Source organism: Sycon ciliatum, chromosome 8, assembly GCF_964019385.1.
Source record: "Sycon ciliatum chromosome 8, ocSycCili1.1, whole genome shotgun sequence".
Classification (NCBI taxonomy): Eukaryota; Metazoa; Porifera; class Calcarea; order Leucosolenida; family Sycettidae; genus Sycon; species Sycon ciliatum.
In genome coordinates, this window is record NC_088650.1 from 4,124,556 (window position 1) to 4,145,274 (window position 20,719).

The 20,719-nt window shown below is 45.5% G+C and overlaps 1 long non-coding RNA gene across 1 annotated transcript; it reads left to right on the forward strand.

Moving 5' to 3' along the window:
• Positions 1 to 14,112: 14,112 nt before the first annotated feature.
• On the forward strand, positions 14,113 to 17,345 carry LOC135823190 (uncharacterized). Its single transcript, XR_010554625.1, has 2 exons — positions 14,113 to 14,364; positions 16,922 to 17,345. It is a non-coding gene; the product is annotated as an uncharacterized LOC135823190 (long non-coding RNA).
• Positions 17,346 to 20,719: the final 3,374 nt, after the last annotated feature.

Sequence of the window (20,719 nt, forward strand, 5' to 3'; positions counted from 1 at the left end):
CATATTTCGGCAGAACGGGGGCTGAAAAAGCATTCTCTGCCATGTCAAATGACAGTTACCACGGAATTGGCGTGCGACGTTCTGCTTTTGCAGCAGATTTGCCGCGTTCTTCGACACGCAGTTCATCCATCCACCAAATGTGGCCGGAACTGTTACTTTGCGGAAGGTAGCAGCCTTGAATGGCAGGCCAGTGGCAGAAGTCTACGATTCGTAGATCTACATAATATGGCCCAGTTGCAGCGATTTTCGACCTTCGGTGAAAAAGCCCGCTGTGTGAAAAGATTCAAATCAAATCATCTTTTGCTGCGCAAGCCGGGCCGCGGACGGGTATTCCGTGGATCACGACACCAGTGAAGTCAGACTTGAAAATGTTCGCAAAACAAGCATTTTGCAAATATACTTGGTGAGAACTGATCATAAAGACTAGAATGCCTTGTCTAGTATTTCACATGACTCATCTTTTTAGATCCTGAACCCAATTATGTGTGCCAAGTGTATTTTTACATAACTGGATTTCAGCAGAAATTTCAGCAGAAAATGCACTTTCATGAGCAGAATATTGAGCAGACCGAAAAGCAGAATGAGGGATTTCGGCGAGCATTATCCGCCTAGCCCTAGTCACCAGGCATATAAGAGGTGTATTTAGTGTATTTAGTGAGTGTACAATTTCTTGATTTTCGGCAAAAAATGGTAAAACAATTTGGTTTTTGACCCAAAGAAGCCTCCTGGAAGGAGGATACCACAGTCCGTTTCAAAAAGATTTACAATCCTGGCGATCGCCCGCGGAGTTTGGCATCTTACCGTATGAGCACTCGAGCGCTGCCTGGAAAAACTCACTGTGAACTCGAAGAAATATTCCGCGCGAAAGCAGGAAAAATGACAACTCACTCACGTTGACACAGGCATGTACGTCTGGTATACAACAAACGAGTTCTTCCTCGTATCGATAATGGAGTCAGAGGACATGTCGAAACGAAAGTGTTGTAAATATTGACGAGCTGCATGGGTCCGTTTTGTGACCAAAATAGTTTCTTTGAGCTGCGATGCAATTTACTCACCGTGTGACCAAGAGAGAGTTATGTACTCTTGGTGTGACGAAAACGACATCGACACGGACTCTTTCCCCAGGCCATGACTTGGCAAAGCTATCCGTGTGACTTCGACGACATTTTGAGAAAAGCAGACGCTTGTGAACGCTGATAGAAGACGGCGTTGACTGCTAAATTCAAATAAATTGGCGATCTTGAAATACTAAAATATATCCCAAAAAGCTACAGCGCGATGACTTCCATTATAATTCACTCACACCATTGCAATGTTGTGGGTGTGTTCACATGGCGTGCAGTCAAGTGTCAGTCAGTTCGGCAGGAAGCGCGAGCTCCAACAACAAGTCCGGTTTGGTGCTGCCATCTTCTTTGTCTTGCACCAGCTTGATCACCAAAACAATAAAAAAAGTTTGACTTGAGGATAGGTTGGGATTTGAACTCACAACTTCATGGTCAACAGACAGCATTTATAACCACAAGGCCAAAAAGGAAAGGATAAATCGTGGGTTTTGATAAAAAATCGATACTGGCTTCCTGGGCAAATTGTAAACCATGGGAAAAGGCCGGAAACCTGGCCGAAATTCTAACTCCTTAACGGTTGGTCCAATTGTTCCGAAACCTTCACAGAACAATTTGCCGTGTCCTAACAAGCCATTCTATGTACTTTGTTGTCCAAATTTCCCATATCTTCATACTTTTTAAGACCCAAACCTGATTGTAAATCTTTTTGAAACAGACTGTAAGCATTTTCTTCATCATATGTTTAAGAACCACATTTGGAGGTATCTTGGCTACACAAGATAGACTGTGTCTTGGTTTTGCCCTTGGCGAGCCACTTTTTCGAAATTACGGGAACCGAAATTTCCATCGGGTGCTGAATTGTGAAATGGTTCAGCCTGCAACATTTTGTCCATGGACAGTTTTGATGGTGTCACCAGGCACTTTAGGCCCCTACCAAACAATAATATTATAGGTATCGAAATATGGTACTTTTACGCCAATTCTGAAAATAGCATTTTAGAAAATCTGACCATTCTCGCCTTCTTGACTAAATATCACTACCAATGACATGGTAATATTATTTTAGAAGAAGTTATTTTCATGCTGCAACCTCCTTTGGACATACCAGACAGTCTGTGCTTGGAAAGGTACATGCATCATTACATGTATGTCATGTAGCCTTCAGTCCTAGCACATTGATATACGAGTAGTGTACATGTACATGTAAGGCAGCGAGGTTTCATAACAACCTCTACCATGAAACTGGCACATGAATAATGTGAAAGCAGGCATTCAAAATAAGGCACACTAAACACTCACGCGCGTGCGCACGCACATAAATACCCACCCACATGCACGCACTTCCGTGCACGCGTCATTGTAACACTACTAGTCCATAGTAGGACTTGGTGTAAATAAAAGCATGAAGACCAACCACTGCACTGGGCATGCATTTGCTGGTTGTCACTTGCGTTGATAGCAGCAGACTCCAGAAAAACATCGCATGAAGGGCAATATGCATCTACACACGCTGGCGTGCACACATACGATATGCAATTACATGTAGTGTACTGTCATGCTCTCTCGGCAATTCTTTTTGTGTCTCAAATACGGTTCACAAATGCGCATTCACATGCAACTCCTGTGCTGTAAAGCCATTACCACACTGTCCTTGCGGACACCAGAGAGGAGAGGCATACAGAACCAGCACCGTGAGCCCCTCCCCCCCCCCCCCCTTCCACACCTAGCTTTGCACACGCGCGCACACATGCACGTGCATACACACATACATGTACACAGACATTTGCATGCACATGCACACAGTGCACTCGTGGAGACATGTGCATAACCCAGATCAACATTGCGTGCGAACCCACACATGCGGGCACGAGCACGCGCGCACACACACACGTGCGTACACACACACTCATACACCTGCCCAACGCTGAAGCGAGGATAGCGAACAAACTACGTTAGACATAGCAACTAGTGCTCGGATTACACCTTTCAACAGCTTGCACACACACATACACACGCGCGCATGCGCGCGCGTACACACACACACACACTCACTCGCGCGCGTACACACATACACACACGCGCGCACGTACACACACACACAAACCCATGTACCTGCGCATAGGAAAGGATTCAAAATAATCAACCACAGGCATTTACCCAATACACACCTCAGTGTGCACATCTTAGTTGTGGCATCCCTATTTTTACAAAAGCAGGATTTAGAAGTTCGTCCCTGGTTCAGAACACAAGCTTCTGGCCAGCGTTTTCCTTACACCATCAGTGCAGTACAGTGGTTGACACGAACCTCATTCCTACAGGGACAGTAGCCCAAGTTCAGCAGCTCTGAGATGCGTCGTCCACTGAGCTCAGGATACTCTAGGATCCACAGAAAGTTTCAAACGGTACTCGTGCGACTGGAGCTGCAAGTGGGTCCACTTACCAGCGAGTGGGCAGCCACTTCATGCTCCACAGGTAGTCCATGCTAAATTCCAGTACCAGTACTAGTATCACTACGTTCGACATCGATGTCTTCACTGACTTCAGCCTGCTTTTCTCACCCTTCTTCGTCAGTAATATATTTGTTCTTCGTGGCCACATCGTAGCGCTTCAACAAAGTTTTCACACAAAAATCAAGCAGCGTAGGAACTGCCTTTGTTTTGCATTAGCCATGGCCAGTGATTCTTTCCAGCGTAGAAACAGCCACGGCTACAGAAACCTGCAACGAGTAGAACTACATCCTGGAACAACTGCGAGCACAGAGAAATCAAAAAACTTCTTTCTGAACAACAGCTTGTTTCCGCATGGAACACAACATTTTTTGAACCTCGCGGCAAAAAACAGATTTCGGAGGTGCCCTTTTTACACTGCGCTGCGCAACTGTTCGGAGCCTCCTTAAGGTGGCTCCTACCCCTCGGGTCCTATTTTTTTGTTTGAAACGTGGCTACAAACGATTGTACTTTGTTCCGTTAGATATCTAGTGTACGGAGACAAATTTTTATCAAGTTCTACCGGCCGGTTTCACTCGGGGGAGGGGCCAAACATAGCATACTCACAATTGCCAATTTAGGCCAAAAATACCGGAAAACCACTTTTTTGGCCGTAGCACTGGTAGTTACCCCCTTTTCAAACATCAGGACAGTAGTATACTTGCTAAATATCAGCATAGAAGTGGGTAGAATTCTGCTAGAAGGTGACCTTTTTTCTCTTTTCGGAATCATCCCATTTCAGCGCACACGTCCCACATATTGGCCCCGCCCACAAGTATTTGACACTGGACTTGCCCTGTATTCGATGGTTATGCTATCATAACCTAATAATGGTCCTGTGTAGCAAGTTTGAGCAGGTTCTAACGAAGGTAACTCGTGAAATAAAACTTTGAAGTTTCAAGTGATGCCATATTTCAAGAATCCATTGCACTGGGACATTGTCCAACTAAACGCCTTAGAACCCCTGACTCCACCATATGACAGATACGTGTCTTACAATAATTTATTGCAACATCTTCCGAACATAGTAGTAGAGCTTTGATCAAGTTTTAGCAGTTTCCACTGAAGCTAACTACCAAAATAGAACTTTGAAGTCGCCCACATACTAAATGCCATAGCTGAGCATGTGCATTGAGTGTATGGTCTAAAGGTTTTCACTACTAGCTCCAATGCGGAAGATACGTGTCTTACATTACTTGATTGCAACATCTTCAGAACATAGTAGTAGAGCTTTGGATCAAGTTTAGACAGTTTCTACCGAAGCAAACTACCAAAATAGAACTTTTAAGTCGCCCACATACTAAATGCCATACATGTAGCTGAGCATGTGTATTGAGTGTACATGTATGCTCTAGTGTTTTTCACAACTTTCTCCAACATGAAGCCGATAGTGATGTGGAATTTGTTGACTGCTTTGTCCAAAACAATGTCATAGTGCTGAAGCAATGCACATTGGGCATTTTCTACTGGTAATGTAATTATTATATTATACAGTGTTTGCTGCCAGCATAGCAAGAAATACTTCTATACTAAATGCGTATTCCACGGGGTACGGTCCAATGGCTTTTCACTTCAGATCTAGCCACTGTTCTTCGTGCATTACTTGAATGCTTAGTCTCCGTGGTAATGAAGCTAAGAGCCACACTGGAGAAGTTTCTACTGAAGCTAACTATCAAAAATATAAAATTTCCAAGATGCTACTATTACATCAAGCAGCTGTGTGCAATGCCACTCTCTTGAACACAGTAAGCAAAATCGAGTCACTAAAACCGCATTTGCCAGATACAAGCTGTTGAGACTGATAGCAGCTGTATGATCTGATATGGATGGCGGTTCCACTCTGACCAGCACATGTACACGCGCACAGGCAGAAGAACACACAAGTAATACACCTAACGTTACTTCGAAGTACACTGTGTACATCATGTAAATACAAGCGTATATACAAGAATCACTCCTGTTCTCCACAACCGGCAGTCCTGGGCCACTCCAGCTGGTCAGAGTGCAATAATTTCTGCAGCAGGCTTGACTTGGAAAGCTACTCACAACTGCCATGGCTGCAACATAAGTATTTCCAGCGCTTTTACAGTGCTACTTGTATTATTATTATTGTCAATCCATTGTGGTGCATGGCACTCGTTTTCAACAACCGAGTTTATGTTATTAGTTGCATATCCAACGCCAGCAGGAAAAAGAGGGGGTGGGGGCAAATTACCACGGTTCAACACTAGTCATACTGAACGGCGTTATGCCATGCCAGGCGCGCACACAAAATGCCCTCGCGAGGGCGCATGCATGTGACACCCGGGTGACACACATTGATGCGACTTTACATAGCCTGCACTGTCGTTCTATGTCATAGGAGTGAGTGCGCACAGATATATAATGTACATGTAGATTGCCTAATTTTACACACGTAATAAAATTGTGTTTGTATACACACATGTGCGTGCACACTAGATAAACTCAACGGCATACGCATGAGGGTGTGCCAGTAGGGCCACATGCCAATTATCGGATTAGTCTGTGAAAGTTGCACGGCACGACAAACTTTCGGACAGTCTAAAGATATGACACAATGAATGTGGAATACCCTCCAGTGTGTAAGACCATTTCATATCTATTTCGCAGCGTTTGTGATTTTCGGAGCGTCCCTGTTGATATTTTGATGTCCTCACTTGGTTGATGACACAGTCACAAATTATCAAATTCACCTCCAATGCCATCCAATCTGCGTTCCGCGATACATGTACAGTGAACGGTGTGGAGGAAAGCCATGCAGCAATAAAACAGTCGAGACTCCCAAGGAGAGGATACAATTCAACAGCGTATTGAAGTACCGTGGAATTGTTCTAAACAATTTTCAAGACACAATAACAAAATTTGAAGTGCGTCTTGAAACGTGTTTGAAGTGCTTCGATGTATTTACCTTCGATCTCCTTGAATCGATCCATCCACAGCTACCTGACGAATTTGCTAGTCAGTGCGGGAGATGATCGAGCAAGTTATAATATTTGAAGGTCGCGAGATGTCAGTGGCGCTGGCAGGAAAGCGTGTTCTGAAATAATTTTCTAATACTCAGGCATGATTCAAGAGCGGACTTTGATTTCTCCCTTCTTATGGTACGAGCACCAGTCGACATTGCATTCTTGGAAAATCTTCTGCGAGTGCTGCCTTCCCCTTTCAGAGAAAGAACGAGTGAAGAGGGACACTAGCAGCAGGTTCTAGCTAGGTCGCCAGAATTGCAGAAAAGCGAGAAGACGTTTCCTACAACGATTGATCGCACAAAAATCATCGCTACCGAAAATTTTACTGAAAATCTACACTTTTCAAACGATGCGCGCGCAGAGGGTGTGAGCCACCTTAAACACAAATTGGGCTTGTACGAACGTTGATCAAATAGGGCTTGAAAGTGATGACGTCAAAACGGCCAGGGAGTAGTAAGTTGACATCAGATTTCTACTTTTGGATCCACTAAGGTGTGACTTTGCTATTGCCTCAGTATGTGGGTGCATAGCAACCCACTCATGTCGTATGCATGGGTGACTTTTACTTCGTCACCAGTTGTAACCCCGCCCCCAGTAAGCAAATCAATCAGTTTCACTGGCTAAATCACCTTGCTGTGAGTACGACGGCTTGAAATGTGCTTGGATCCATACAAAAACTGGATCCAAGTGGATCCAGTTTTTGAATTTTTGAAATTGTTGCTATGCTGTGACGTAGCACTTTCAAGCCCTATGGCTTCCAAAACTTTTGACTTTAGTCCATAACCATGACGACCACGGCACAATACAGTGAAAGAAGAGTCGGAATACGAATTGCAACAATCAGGACTAGCTAGCAGATGATCCTACACTGAAGACTTTCTACTTTCCCAGTTCCCACTATTGAAAGACCAAGACGATCAACAGCCTACTACAATAACAGTCAGAAGCTACGCATTCAGTGGACAACAGCGAAAGGAGGGACGTGACAGCAAGTTAGCGGCCGAGTCAAGTTCAATAGACCGGGCCAGGCGGGATGTACGAAACAGTAGGCATGGGTGGGTAATGCTAGTTATTTGCTGCGATAATGCTAAAGACAATGCTCATAATTATGAGGATATAATGCCACTTATAATGCTCACCCTGCGCAACCTGCTTCAAATGCGACCGGTGTCAAATACGACCGGCGTCAAATGCGTCAAATGCGATCACTACTTGGAATACGATACCCAGACACAATCTCAAACGACGACCTATACCGCAGAACCAAGAGCAACCCTATATCAGACACAGTTGCATGTAGGCGACTACGAATGACCAGTCATGTGCTACGGATGGACACGGACACGCCACCGCAAGTAGCCATGAGCGGCTATTTTGACAAGGACAACAAAGCACCTCGTGGACGGCCAAGGTTGACACTGGCCACAAGTCTGGTCGCTCAGCTGAATAAGTTGGGTGTGCCAATGAAACCCATGGAAGACCTTTCCAAGTGCCGACAACAAGCAGCAGACAAGACAGACTGGAAGAAACTGTGCGGCTCGACACCCGAGGAGAAATCAGTATCAGCAGCTACTACACCTAGCTGATGATGCTCACAAGACAGAAGCGGAAAAACACTGAATTTTCACTCACAAAGCGACTGTTCAGTACATGGGTTATGGGTTAGTGGTCTACCAGAGCAATCACACTCACGGGTAGTGGTCTACCAGAGCAATCACACTCACGACCGTGGTGGTTTTCCAGAAATGAGTAGAAGCAAAAAACCACACTCACAGCCACATAATAGATAAATAGCCGAAAAACATCTAAATCCATCAAAGAACCGCCAGCAAGCGGGAGAAAAGGCCGTGAAATCAAGTGAAACAGGATGGCCTGTGGTGAGCATGGGTGACTGGGCAGCAGGGGAGCGCCTGAAAAACAATGACTCCCTACATTCCTAGCCGCGACGGCTCAACCGGGCTAGAGGAAAAACACGCCTTTCGGCCAAAAAACCTTCCTATTTCATTAAGGTGGCAGACTACCCAAAAATTCGCTGAAAAATCGAATTTGTAAATTCATATTGAGTGCTACGTCAGTTGAAAGAGCATGAATAGCTGCAAATTCTCTGAAAATTGTGTCCCGATCTGACCGGCCGTTCAAGAGTTATGGCCGAAAATGTGCCCTTGCAAGGAAAGATTTTCTTTGTTGCACGCTGTCATTTGTTGGCAGCACTGTATTTGAATGTGAGCAGACCGTGCGCAACTTGTCGTATCATGGAAACACGTGAAAGTGTGCAGAATTTTGCTCCAAGTCCAAAAAATCAGGTTTTTGAGCCACGTATTGGGCTGCACGGCGGCGGGCTTCGCCCGCCGCCGTGCAGCAGGACTTTTGCCAGCACCCTCGTGACGTTGCAGATATGTGGCTTGATTATCATGATTATTGTAGTTGACGTTGAGTTAGGGCCGGGTTCCACTGCGGCTCCGCTGCACCGCGGCACTTGGCTGCATGCAGCGGAGCAGCGCGGTTCCACTGACACTCGCCATTCGCGGTACCGCGGTTGTGCTCCACTTTTTTTGATGACGTTTTACCTGCCTACCCGCGCGAAATCAAAAAGATCCTCGTCATCTGGCCTGCGTAACGCATTAAAATTTGAATTTTAAAATTATCGCGTACAAAACAACGCAAAGTACGGGAAACAGGTCGAGCCGCGACCGCGGCTCGCAGTTTTTGCTCAAGAATCGTAGCAAAAGCTCGCGGTGAGCCGCGGACTCGCTGCTATAGGACTAAAGGGACCGTCACTTAATTTTTGCCGACTACCCGCCAAAAAAATCTTTTCGTTTCACGTGCCAGACTAGACTAGACACGTCCGCGAGCGCGTACGACTCCCGCCCGGCCGGCCGCGCTACCTTTCACGTCAAGCTAGTTCACGCCACATGGCTGGATTGGATAGCGCGTACATGCAGACATGATTGAAGACTTGCAAAATCAATTTTTTTACAAGTCCAGGCGCTAGGCGCGAGGCGCTAGGCCTAGGCAGTACTAATGCCAAAGGCTAATATAATGTCAGTAATGATGCTCAGGCAGCTGACTTTATTTTCGGAGAAACACTACTCATTGTAGTAAAAAGTAACAATGAATAGCGACATCATCTAGGAAGGATCGCTACCCTAACGCAAAGGAAAGGCCTTGCGCGGCTGCTCTACGAAGTGTTGAAGAAAGACTCATCAAAGTTAGTTGGTGGACGAACAACTCGCTGGCGCCGGAAAACTTGGCCCCCACCGATGGTGTTTGGTGAATCATCAAGCATAATGTCTTGTAGCAGTGTTCACCGAGGAAGGAGAACGCTCTAGCCGCTGCTGTTGTCCGTTTCATCCACGTTGGGCGTTAGCTGCACCGCGCCTATTGTGTTTTAGTATTCCATGGACACAATTAGCATTCAGAGCGATTGTGGAGCCACAATTTACTTCACACAGCGTTGTATTGTCCACGAGCGCAAACTTCATTATCAGCAGTAACTGTTACTCTTCATCCTACATGTAGATTTGGAGTATACACGGCCTTGTCACGACAGCGACAGCTCTACAGAGTGTTCAAGTGAGAAACATTAATTTCAATTGTTGGTGGACGAATAAATGGCTGGTTCCGAAAAACGCGGCCTGCACCGATGGTGTTTGGTGGATCATCAAACAGGGTGACCAGCAGTGTTGACCGAGGAAGGAGAATGCACTCGCCACCACTCCGATTCATCCAAGTGGGCGTTAACTGCGCCGCGCCTATTGTGTTTTAGTATTCCATGGACGCACACTAGCGTTCTCAGCGATTGTGGAGCCACAACATATCTTCATGCGGCGTTGCACTGTCCAAGAGCAGAAACGTCAGCAGTGACCCATCATCATACATGTAGATTTGGAGTATACACACCATGCGCCAATGGGCCTTGGCACAACAGCGGCAGCTCTACGGAGTGTTCAAGTGAGAAACATTTGTTTCGACTTTTGGTGGACGAACAAATCGTCGGTGCCGAAAAACGTGGCCTGCGCCGATGGTGCTTGAAACATCAAGCATGGTGTGTGGTGACTGCGCGAAATACACAACAGTAGCACAGCGGAAAGAATAACTGATTGAACAGAAGCGTTGCTTTGTGTGTTTGCGCACAGGGCACCGGTCAACTCAGTGCAAGGCCACCCGCAAGTGTAATGTGTGTTCTCGCATGGGTCCCCAATCAGAGTCACCATCATGTCACGATCTGCCCTGAATCGGTCCCTTTAGTCCTTCGCCGAACGCGAAGGACTAAAGGGACCGTCACTTAATTTTTGCCGACTACCCGCCAAAAAAATCTTTTCGTTTCACGTGTCAGGCACGTCCGCGAGCGCGTACGACTCGCGCTCGCCCGCGTTACCTTTCACGTCAAGCCTATGTAACTTACTGCATAGGGTGCAAGGTGACCGTTGTCGGTTTACATGTACTCCAGTTATTACACCGTGCATGCACTGAGTCTGTGCTGCACTGTGCATCCATAGGTGTTCGTTTGCGGTAGCGCAAGGTGACACGTAAGGTTGATGTATTGTTTTGTCCGCTGCTATTCGAAGCTCTCGGAGTCGGAAGCGTTACCTCTGTTTCCCCTGTTCCTCCCTGCGCGGAGTCTGTAGTTCTGGCTTGCAGTCGCTGTTACATGCATGTTGGCAGTTGCATGTGTTTTGGTTTTCAGTTGTCTTTATTTGTTTTGTGTGGACGACAGTTCAATATTCTAGCAGTTGTTGCACTTCGTACATTCCGTAGTCATTATGCGGTTGGTGTTCGAGAGAGCAAACTGTGTTCTTCTCCAGAGTGGAGTAAACCATTCGCTTGTGTCTGAGGAAAACCCTGTGTGTTGACGAAGTGGGTTGACTTGGCTGTAGAGTGAAAGTACCACATGGTCACATGGTCCACAAAATCTTAGAACTAACTTAGGGTCTTCTGGCGTATGGTATAATTATATGAGCAGCATGAGAGTGAAGTAAAAGACTATTAGCTCAAACATTCAGTCTTTCAAGAGTAGGTGTTTCATCACGGAATAGGTTCTGCAGTTCACTTACACACTGCAACAATGGACCAGCAGTGTCCAGCATACAGAGTCATGTGAATATGTACCGTATGCATACTCACAGCTGCAAGGCCAGCGCCCCGTGGCTGCTTGACTTCTCACTCGATTTTAATATTCACAACAGTAAGACTCTGTGATCAATCAGGGCTCTGTGAGCAGTTATGCTTCGAAGTAGTCACAAATGCCCTATGATCAGTCACAAAACTAAACTTGGCAACCAGTCACAGCTTCCATGGTGCCCCTAGACCAGTCACCAGAGATGACTGTAGTAAATCTGCAGGGAGTTTCATAATCTGTTCATCGCAAAGTCCACTATACTATGATTCAAGAGGGGGGGGGGGGGGGGGGGTAGCGTTCCTGCGGAAGCGGAAAACTTGGCTGGAACCCGAGTGTCACGTGAACCCTGATTTTTAAGACTTTCATTATTTATTTTACGATGAGCCTATTATACGCGATACAGGCTCAGAACACACTTTTCGTCTAGTTGGCATATCAGGGATCTAGGGCGGAGCAGCCCATATCCCCAATTATGATACGCGAGTAATTATGACACGCGAGTAATAGTGAAATACGATTGGCGTATTGTGCTGGACTGACTGCGGTAATGTAAAGCTAAAATCAAGCAGTCAGTTTGCCCTTAGCATGGCCTTGTCATGCAGGTGCCACATCCGTGGAAAGGCAACATGCCGGCTAATCTCCCTGAGAAGTTGAGTGGTTATCAGCAGGCGATGACGCTGTGTCGATGATGACCTGTTGATGCCCGACAGGAACCTTGCGAGGAGAGTCATTGGGCCCGACGGGAAGATAAAGCCAACTTCCACATGAAGTTTGCGGATGGCCGACATGTAGACATGGACAGATCGGGGCTGAAAAGTTCTGAACAACTCGGCAGCAAAATAACACAAAAAGTAAAAAAGTCATCACCTGGCAATGGATTCCAGGCATGCCCTTGACAGAACTGGAAGTACCGGGTATCGGCGGAAAAATATTTCCGGCTGGTGCCAGTGCTGCTAGCTGCAGCACGGCGTCCGTCAACAAAGAGTTGGCAAGACTGGCTGATCTGGCTCAGCTGCTTCCGGAGCCCTCGATGTTTCAAACACCATCGGCGCAGGCCACGTTTTTTGGCGCCGATGATTTGTTAGTCCACCAACAGTCGAAACAAATGTTTCTCACTTGCACAACCCGTAGAGCTGCCGCTGTTGCGCCAAGGCCCATTGGCGCATGGTGTGTATACTCCAAATCTACATGTATGATGATGGGTCACTGCTGACGTTTCTGCTCTTGCCTTGGACAGTGCAACGCTGCATGAAGATATGTTGTGGCTCCACAATCGCTGAGAACGCTAGTGTGCGTCCATGGAATACTAAAACACAATAGGCGCGGTGCAGCTAACGCCCAACGTGGATGAAACGGACAACAGCAGCGGCTAGAGCGTTCTCCTTCCTCGGTGAACACTGCTACAAGACATTATGCTTGATGATTCACCAAACACCATCGTTGGGGGCCAAGTTTTCCGGCACCACTGCGAGTTGTTCGTCCACCAACTAACTTTGAGTCATTCTTCAACACTTCGTAGAGCAGCCGCACAAGGCCTTTCCTTCGCGTTAGGGTAGCGATCCTTCCTAGATGATATCGCTATTCATTGTTACTTTTTACTACAATGAGTAGTGTTTCTCCGAAAATAAAGTCAGCTGCCATTAGCATTACGCATTCTGTGCGCCTAGGCATTCATTTATTCGCTCATGCATAACCTTCCTAGGGGCTCCCGTAAGAAGACCATAGGTCTGTGGGAAACACCCTAGTAAAATAAAAGTTAATAATAATAATAATAATAATAGGCCTAGCGCCTAACGCCTGGACTTGTAAAATTAATTTTGCAAGTCTTCAAACTGACAATCATGTTTGCATGTACGCGCTATCCAGCCATGTGGCGTGAACAGATTGCTTGTGAAAGGTAGCGAGTCGAGTCGTACGTACGCGCGCGCTCGCGGACGTGTCTGACACGTGAAACGAAAAGATTTTTTTGGCGGGTAGTCGGCAAAAATTAAGTGACGGTCCCTTTAGTCCTTCGCCTGTCCTTCGCCGGCCTGCTACAGCTCGAGCCGCGGTCACTATGGTAATCATGACGTTTCAAGTCGCGAAAGACGAGCAGCGGAGCAGCGGAGCCGCAGTGGAACCCGGCCCTTAGTGATTTTGGCAAGTTTGAGTCGTGTCAAGAAGTCAGGTAGGATTCAGTACTAGGCAGTAGTGAAACGGAGGTATATTATGGCACCGCAGGCCGCGCACCTGAGGGCCTTTCTGGAAGCCTTACTCGATCGGGTAGAGCGAAACTGAGCACCCTGGCCTGCGAGCAGTTTTTAGTACTCCCGGGTCCAAAATCTCACCACCAGGCCTGGCTGATCAAAACGTCTGCCGGGTCTGCAGCCTACAAACGTGGATGTGCCGACACTGTGCTGTCGACGACATGTCCGGCAAGGCACCTTGCGTGAAAGCAAGGAACGCTTTTTTTTAGAAAGGAAGCTTCTTCTCCAAAATTTAAAAAATTTTGAAAATTATTCCTTCTGAAAAATCATCGCGTTCTTGACCTCGAAGCTGACTGCTGAATGCGATTAGGAAAGAAGATTCCTGAAGATGCACCAGACTGATTCTGGCAAGCCGTCTGTCGTCTGGATATGCACTGTTGTTCGTCATGGTCAGCAATCTTCTACGTTCGTCCTTTCGTTTTCCTGACCACGATGATGACAAGCAGCTCTCATGCTCAGGTTAGTGCTACTTGTATGTCTGGGCAAACAACACATCTGAGATGCACCCACTGACGTTATCGTACTGAAGAATGCAGCAAGGGTTCCTCGGATTCTCTTGATTTCGGAACAAATTTCCTTCACTTTCACCCTCTCCGTCTCTTCCCCATGCCCTCCATGCATGCACAATCGAGTTTGCATTTCAAATGTTGTTTTTACTTTGGCAGTGCGTTCGATAACGTTAGGACAGTCGAAGTTAGGTGTTCTTTTCTTCAGGCTTATTGGGCCTGTAAAAATTCTAAAAAATAGCTTCCAAATGCTAAACGCAGGTCCCTATGAATACGGTTCTGCTGGGCAATGATGTTTGCACCAATCTACACTCTATGCAGCTGTCACAGCAGCCACAACTGATCCTCCCTCTCTCTCTGATCACTATTTGATAAAGCCAACCTTTAAATCGCTGTTGCACAGGATCTCGGGTTGGAAGAAGCGATGAATCGATACATGGCAGTGTGAATAAAAGAAGAACAAATTCACAGTGCACGTGAGACTCGGTTAGAAAAACTGAGTTTCTGCATTCGTAAGAACGTCACACCCCGGGGATCATGATAAAGAAAATATAGGTCGTGAAAATGACTGAAAGAACCAAAAAAGTATCTGATCTTCCAGCCAGCTTAGCCTGGCACTACCATACTAGCAGTGCTACCAAGTACCAGCCCTCCACATTTTTCTGTATTTGTACGGAAAATCACTCCTTGTCCGCACTACAGAATTTGAGCAAATGGTATAGAAAATCGAAGAGGATCAATCAGCTGTGTAGAAGCATTGCAAGTGTAAGCTGAGCGATGAATAGTCTTGTACCAAAGTGAGTGCATGCCGTACCACGACAACATGTACATGTAGCACAAAAAAATAATGTCGTGAGTGCAAGTCACACATGTTTTACACTACCAAATGCAGCCACCGACATGCATGTGCGTGTCAAAAAACTTTGTAGTGCAAGTTGCATGCAATGTACACGGCAGTACGCAACACACTGCAAGATACGGAAAATCAGAAGTCTGAGTACGCAAAACAGACTCAATTGGTGGGCAGCTCTGTACTGGCCTGTACGGAGGGAGTGAATCGCAATGTGTGCAATGCATGCACTTCGGCCGACAGTGAAAACTATGCAAGTCGTGTAGGTTTGTAGGATGAATGTGAGTCCTCTAAAACAAGCGCCTGAGCGGAGTAGCCCACCGAAAGAAGAGTACTTGACACCGCGAAGTGGAGTCTGCGCATACAACAGTGAGGGGTAAAATTAGCTATGACTGATTCTGCATGTGTGTCACATTACTCTAGCAGATAGGCACACGTGTTGTTCCAAAAAGATGCTTATGTCAGTGTCTGAATATGTCATGTACCAGGTAATATTGTTGCCAGGATCTCACGGTGAGAGTCAGACTTGGATATGGTATCAATTAGGGGTGAAACGATTACACTTTTCTGAATTTCAACTATCGGTTAACCTACCCTTGCATCGATTTGATTATCGTTTATGATATCAATTACTGTGTCCTAGAAATTGTCGCGCCAGACCAGCACAAAGCATGCCGTGTTGACATATACACATATACATGTACATACACACATGCAGATAAACCGGGTACTCTACACAATGCAGTGGCACATCACGTGCAGGTGCAGACAGTCAGTTTTTTTATTTTTTTATTTTTTTCACAGCCCTACTGGAAAACATATGGCCAACAAAAAGAAACGAGGAAAAGGACAAAGTACAGTATCTAGTAGTGCTGTACATGACATCTTTTTGATTCTTGCAGACGTTTCTTTTTTTTAGAATCGCGTAATCGAAATCGTTTCCTTGTAATGATCGATTAGACGGATAACCGATATTATCGTTTCAGCCCTAGTATCAATAGATTATCAATATCATACATCACCACCCAAAGTATAATAGCCGAAGGGCTCGTTTGTGTGGTGATGTATGATTTCGTGAGCAAGATGAAGTGGCTACAGATGTGTTTTATATAACACCCTAAGAAGAGATCATCAATACTGGGGAAAGTGATTCTGGTAGCATGTTGTATCCAGTGTGGCATGACAGAGACTCCCTCGATTTAGGCTAAGGCCTGTCGAGAATCCATAAATACAATTAAGAGTACATGAAAACCAGAGTGTGCAGCTCGGATGGGTTGCTGTCACGGCGAAATTCCGTGATTACATCATTTTAGTGATGTAGTGCGTACAAGCAGGATTCAAGCAGGTCTCTTTCTGCACAACTGCAGCTCAGTTGTACGCACTACGCCATTTCCCGCCTCAGATCTGGGCCAAATATGATGTAATCACTGAATTTCGCCGTGACAGACACCCATAGCAGAAAAGGCCCCAAGCTGCACACTCTGGTTTTCATGTACTCTTGATACAATACATACAAGCATCGCAACCTTCGGATTATGCACTTTTGCTTGCCTCCTGGAGTGTGGTTGTACCTTGGTTCAGTAGACTTTGTTTTTCGAATTCGTTTCTATAACATTAGGTTTCTTTGTGTTGCTGCTATGTCTTTTCATGTGTTTTACAGGATTGCCATCTGTTGATGAATACCACTCTGAGGCACACTCACGAGCGAAGGTGTTTGAGAATCCATGTCGGAATGATGGTCGTGTTGGCCTAAAGGTGCATTACATTGCCGATACTCGCCACCTCCACCCTGGAACATGTTCAATTTCTGTTTCTCGTATGGAAGGACCGAACAGGTTGTTTTCCTGCCTCAGTGGACCACTCAAGACTAAACAGCACTGATGGAAGAAGATTTGCCGTGAATCTCGTTCACATAATCAGCCTGTTTAATTGCTGTACTGAGGTGACTGCTTCATAACAATGACCAAGCAGCATTAATTTTTGCATAGTACTGCAGTGCCCCTAAAATTGGAGAATATCGAAGTTCTCTGATAGCATTGTGATTCATTTGTGAATAAACATCACTACTCTTTTTGAGTAGCATAGCAATGACAGAGTTGGTTTGATGTATGACAAAAATGGAGCCGCTTTTTAAACCTGTACTTAGTGTACTATAATCAGTACCACCGGAAGCAGTTTTTGATTGGTCCATGGCCTTTTATACTTTGTTTGTGATCTGGCGGGTACACACGTCCTCCACAGCAGGAAACATTTGTTGGTGGCCAACAAGTTGGTCCGGTGATAACCTGACCAACCAGACCGGTTCCGGCGGGCCTGATAATTGTGGGGGTCATGAGCAGCTCAAGTACTTAGCATGGTTTTGGACATGTCCTCAGTTGAAACCGACTTCCCCAAGCGTTCTCTGAGGGGACCTCGGTCTACTCTATCAGTTCATGTATTCTGTGAAGTGACATGACCATTCGTGGGGACCTTGCTCATAACTGCAAAAGTCCTCGTCTGATTTTTCCGAATCAATTGAACGTTGTACATGTGCATGTAGTGAAAGCCACATGCAAAATGCTGTTCCATGACACTAATCTGCCACCAAGCACTGGGTTCATTGGCTGAAAATATTCTTCGGCACAGTAAAGTCGTGCGCCCAAGAGCGTGGAAGCCTAGAACATCCAGCCTGAAATACTAAGAACACCACAGCCCAAAATTAAGAATTGCGGTGCTGGGTTTGTGCTGTTGTAAAACACGGGGATTGTTATTGATTGTTATGTTGCACATGTATTTGAGCTTTGCCACTACATACACGCCTGTCATACACAATACTCATTCTGAGGACAACATGCTGTTTCGCTCATCAATGCAGCACAGAGAAAATGAGGCAGATGAATGTCCTGCTAGAGAGCATCGAATACTGTAAGACATGTTATTATAACGAGTCGCAAATTTAACGATTGTCCAAAATTCATAGGTTAACGAGAAGATATGTTTAACATATATAAAGCAGTATGGCCTCAACGGATCTTATTATAACGAAGAAATGTCATCCGTTAGATTTACTTCCTCGTTATAATTATATACATGTCTAACAGTACAGGTATAGAATCATGTCTTGCAGATCTCGTTACGGCCCCTTCGATGCATGTTTGAACATTAGATGGCTGTGTAGCTTCAGTTATCTCGGAATATGTTATCCAGCAGCAACAACGTTGGGCACCGATTAACTGACACACACCTATTCACTACAATGAGTATGCGTTGGAACACTTTACCCCGAGTCATACTATAGCAGTGAATGCCATGCATGGGCTTACCTCACACACTGAATTTCATAATTTGACATACAAATCACAGAAGAGTGGTGTTCCAAACTTTACGTAATTGCACAGTAGAATACTTTAATAGAATGATAGTTATAGCAAGTTCTTAGAAACAAATCGTATAGGTTCGAGGCTGTCAACCCAGAAATTTGTGATTTCACAGCCATAGATGTTACCAGTCACGTCACTGTATACAGTAGGTATGCAGAAGAAAATACTAGTAACTCTCTGTGGAAGAGCTGTGCCAAAATGTGTACAGTACAGTAAATTAATAAAAAGTGGGAAAAGCAGTGACAAGGCTGTGCATGATGTAGATCTACCAGTAAGTACAGTGCACCAGTGAAACTGTTGGTGTAGTACCGGTATACTACTATAATTATGGCATGGCCCATGCCACTACAATCTATTTGCAGTGGGCCGCAGTAGGCCAGTGCAACAGAAAGCAATTCAGTAGCTGAGTGCAATGTGAACATCTATAACATGCAAGTAAACTGCCATACAGCACAATCAATTACTCTCAGCCCACATAAGTACAATGTAGGCCAATCAGTAGTATAGATACATAGAGCACACTCTACATCATACATACGAAGTAGTTAGCACCAAATCTATATTGTCGATGTCCTTTGCAATGACGAAATGATGGCAAGCATGCTTGATTCATCATAATACTGCCTTGAACTTGGTTGGAAGTTAGTTGGAAGTTCAGTGGTCGAGGTAAGCAGAGCTGCTCCAGCTTTCAGAATCCTGCATGAAAAAGGCAGAAAGCAAATGTAGGTATAATAGTAGCAAGCTGACGTAAAGAGCCTGTCCAGGCTTTCAATACAATAATTCTTTCCACTGCATGGACAGACCTGGTGCTTCATTTACCTCTGTTTCTTGCTTTAGAAAACCTACTTCCTCCTTCTGCCATGTAGCTCATGACATACATTTTCTTTACGCCTTTTCAGCCGTGGTCGATTTTCGCCCCTCCTGTTTGATTGCAATATTGACCCTCGATTGTGAATGAGAAAAGTGTCGTTATTGGTGTATTGTTGCTACTCGTGAGGTTGGAAGTATGCAATCAAATGGTCACTAGATCTGAAGATTGTATCGTTATTTGCGAGTTGTTTTGTAAACCCGAGGTACATTATTCACAAGGTGGATTGTACATGCTATGGGATGTAGAATAACTAACCAAACAAGAATGGTGTAACAATGATTTGAGTCCATATCCAATTGGATGAACCTAGAGCGCATGATCCAATACAGAAAGGCGGCTTCAGTGAGTCTTGAATTGTCAGCAGCATCATACTTCCATTGAGCTTTTTCTTTCTTTTTCGAAACGACCCTCTCTTTTCAATTCGAACGAAGGTCAACATACGATTACGGCAGGCATCCATGCACTGATCTTCACTGTATACATGTGCATGTATACTGTACTGTAGTCTGTTCAGTCAACTAGTCATGTTCCACTTGGCTTCCATAGGTGCAACTTGGCTTACGGTAAGTGTCACTACAAGTGCATAGTAGCCCCCCCTCCGGGAGTGTGCGTGAACAGGAACTGTGAACTGGTAAAAGAATCATTCGACACCTTCATTCGTTTCGATGGAGAAGGTTCATTTGGCAAATTGAGGCCTTCGTTTCACCCCTAGCCACAGGAGTGAAATGTTCACTCCTTGGCTGCCTGTTTGAGCCGTCCTTGTGGAAGGGTTGATTTATGCATGTCTGCATATAGACCTTATTCGATAAACGTCACAATCACGTGAACCGGGGTCCCGGGAACCAGGGAGCGGCAAGAGACCTGCACTCAGTGCACAGAGGACTCGGCGTGGGAACATAGGAGTAGAAAAATACCGGTAATTTACTACTCCCTTGTACGAACTGGGCCTTTCTTGCCACTTGTTTCACGTACGCGTGCCCCAGCTTACGACAAATCCCTGGAGGCGAGTCCAAAAATCATGTTATCGAATAAGGTCTATAGAATTGTTGATCTAGACGTTTGGGTTTAACAGAGCAAGCCTGTGATTAAGAGCTGCACAGAACACAGATCACGTAAAACTACCCAATATGGGGTCAAAACTCACAACGTTTTGGGTACTTTGGTCTCATGTCGTCTCCCCAGGTGCTCTGAATCCCTGATGCACATGTATCTACATATACAATGTAAC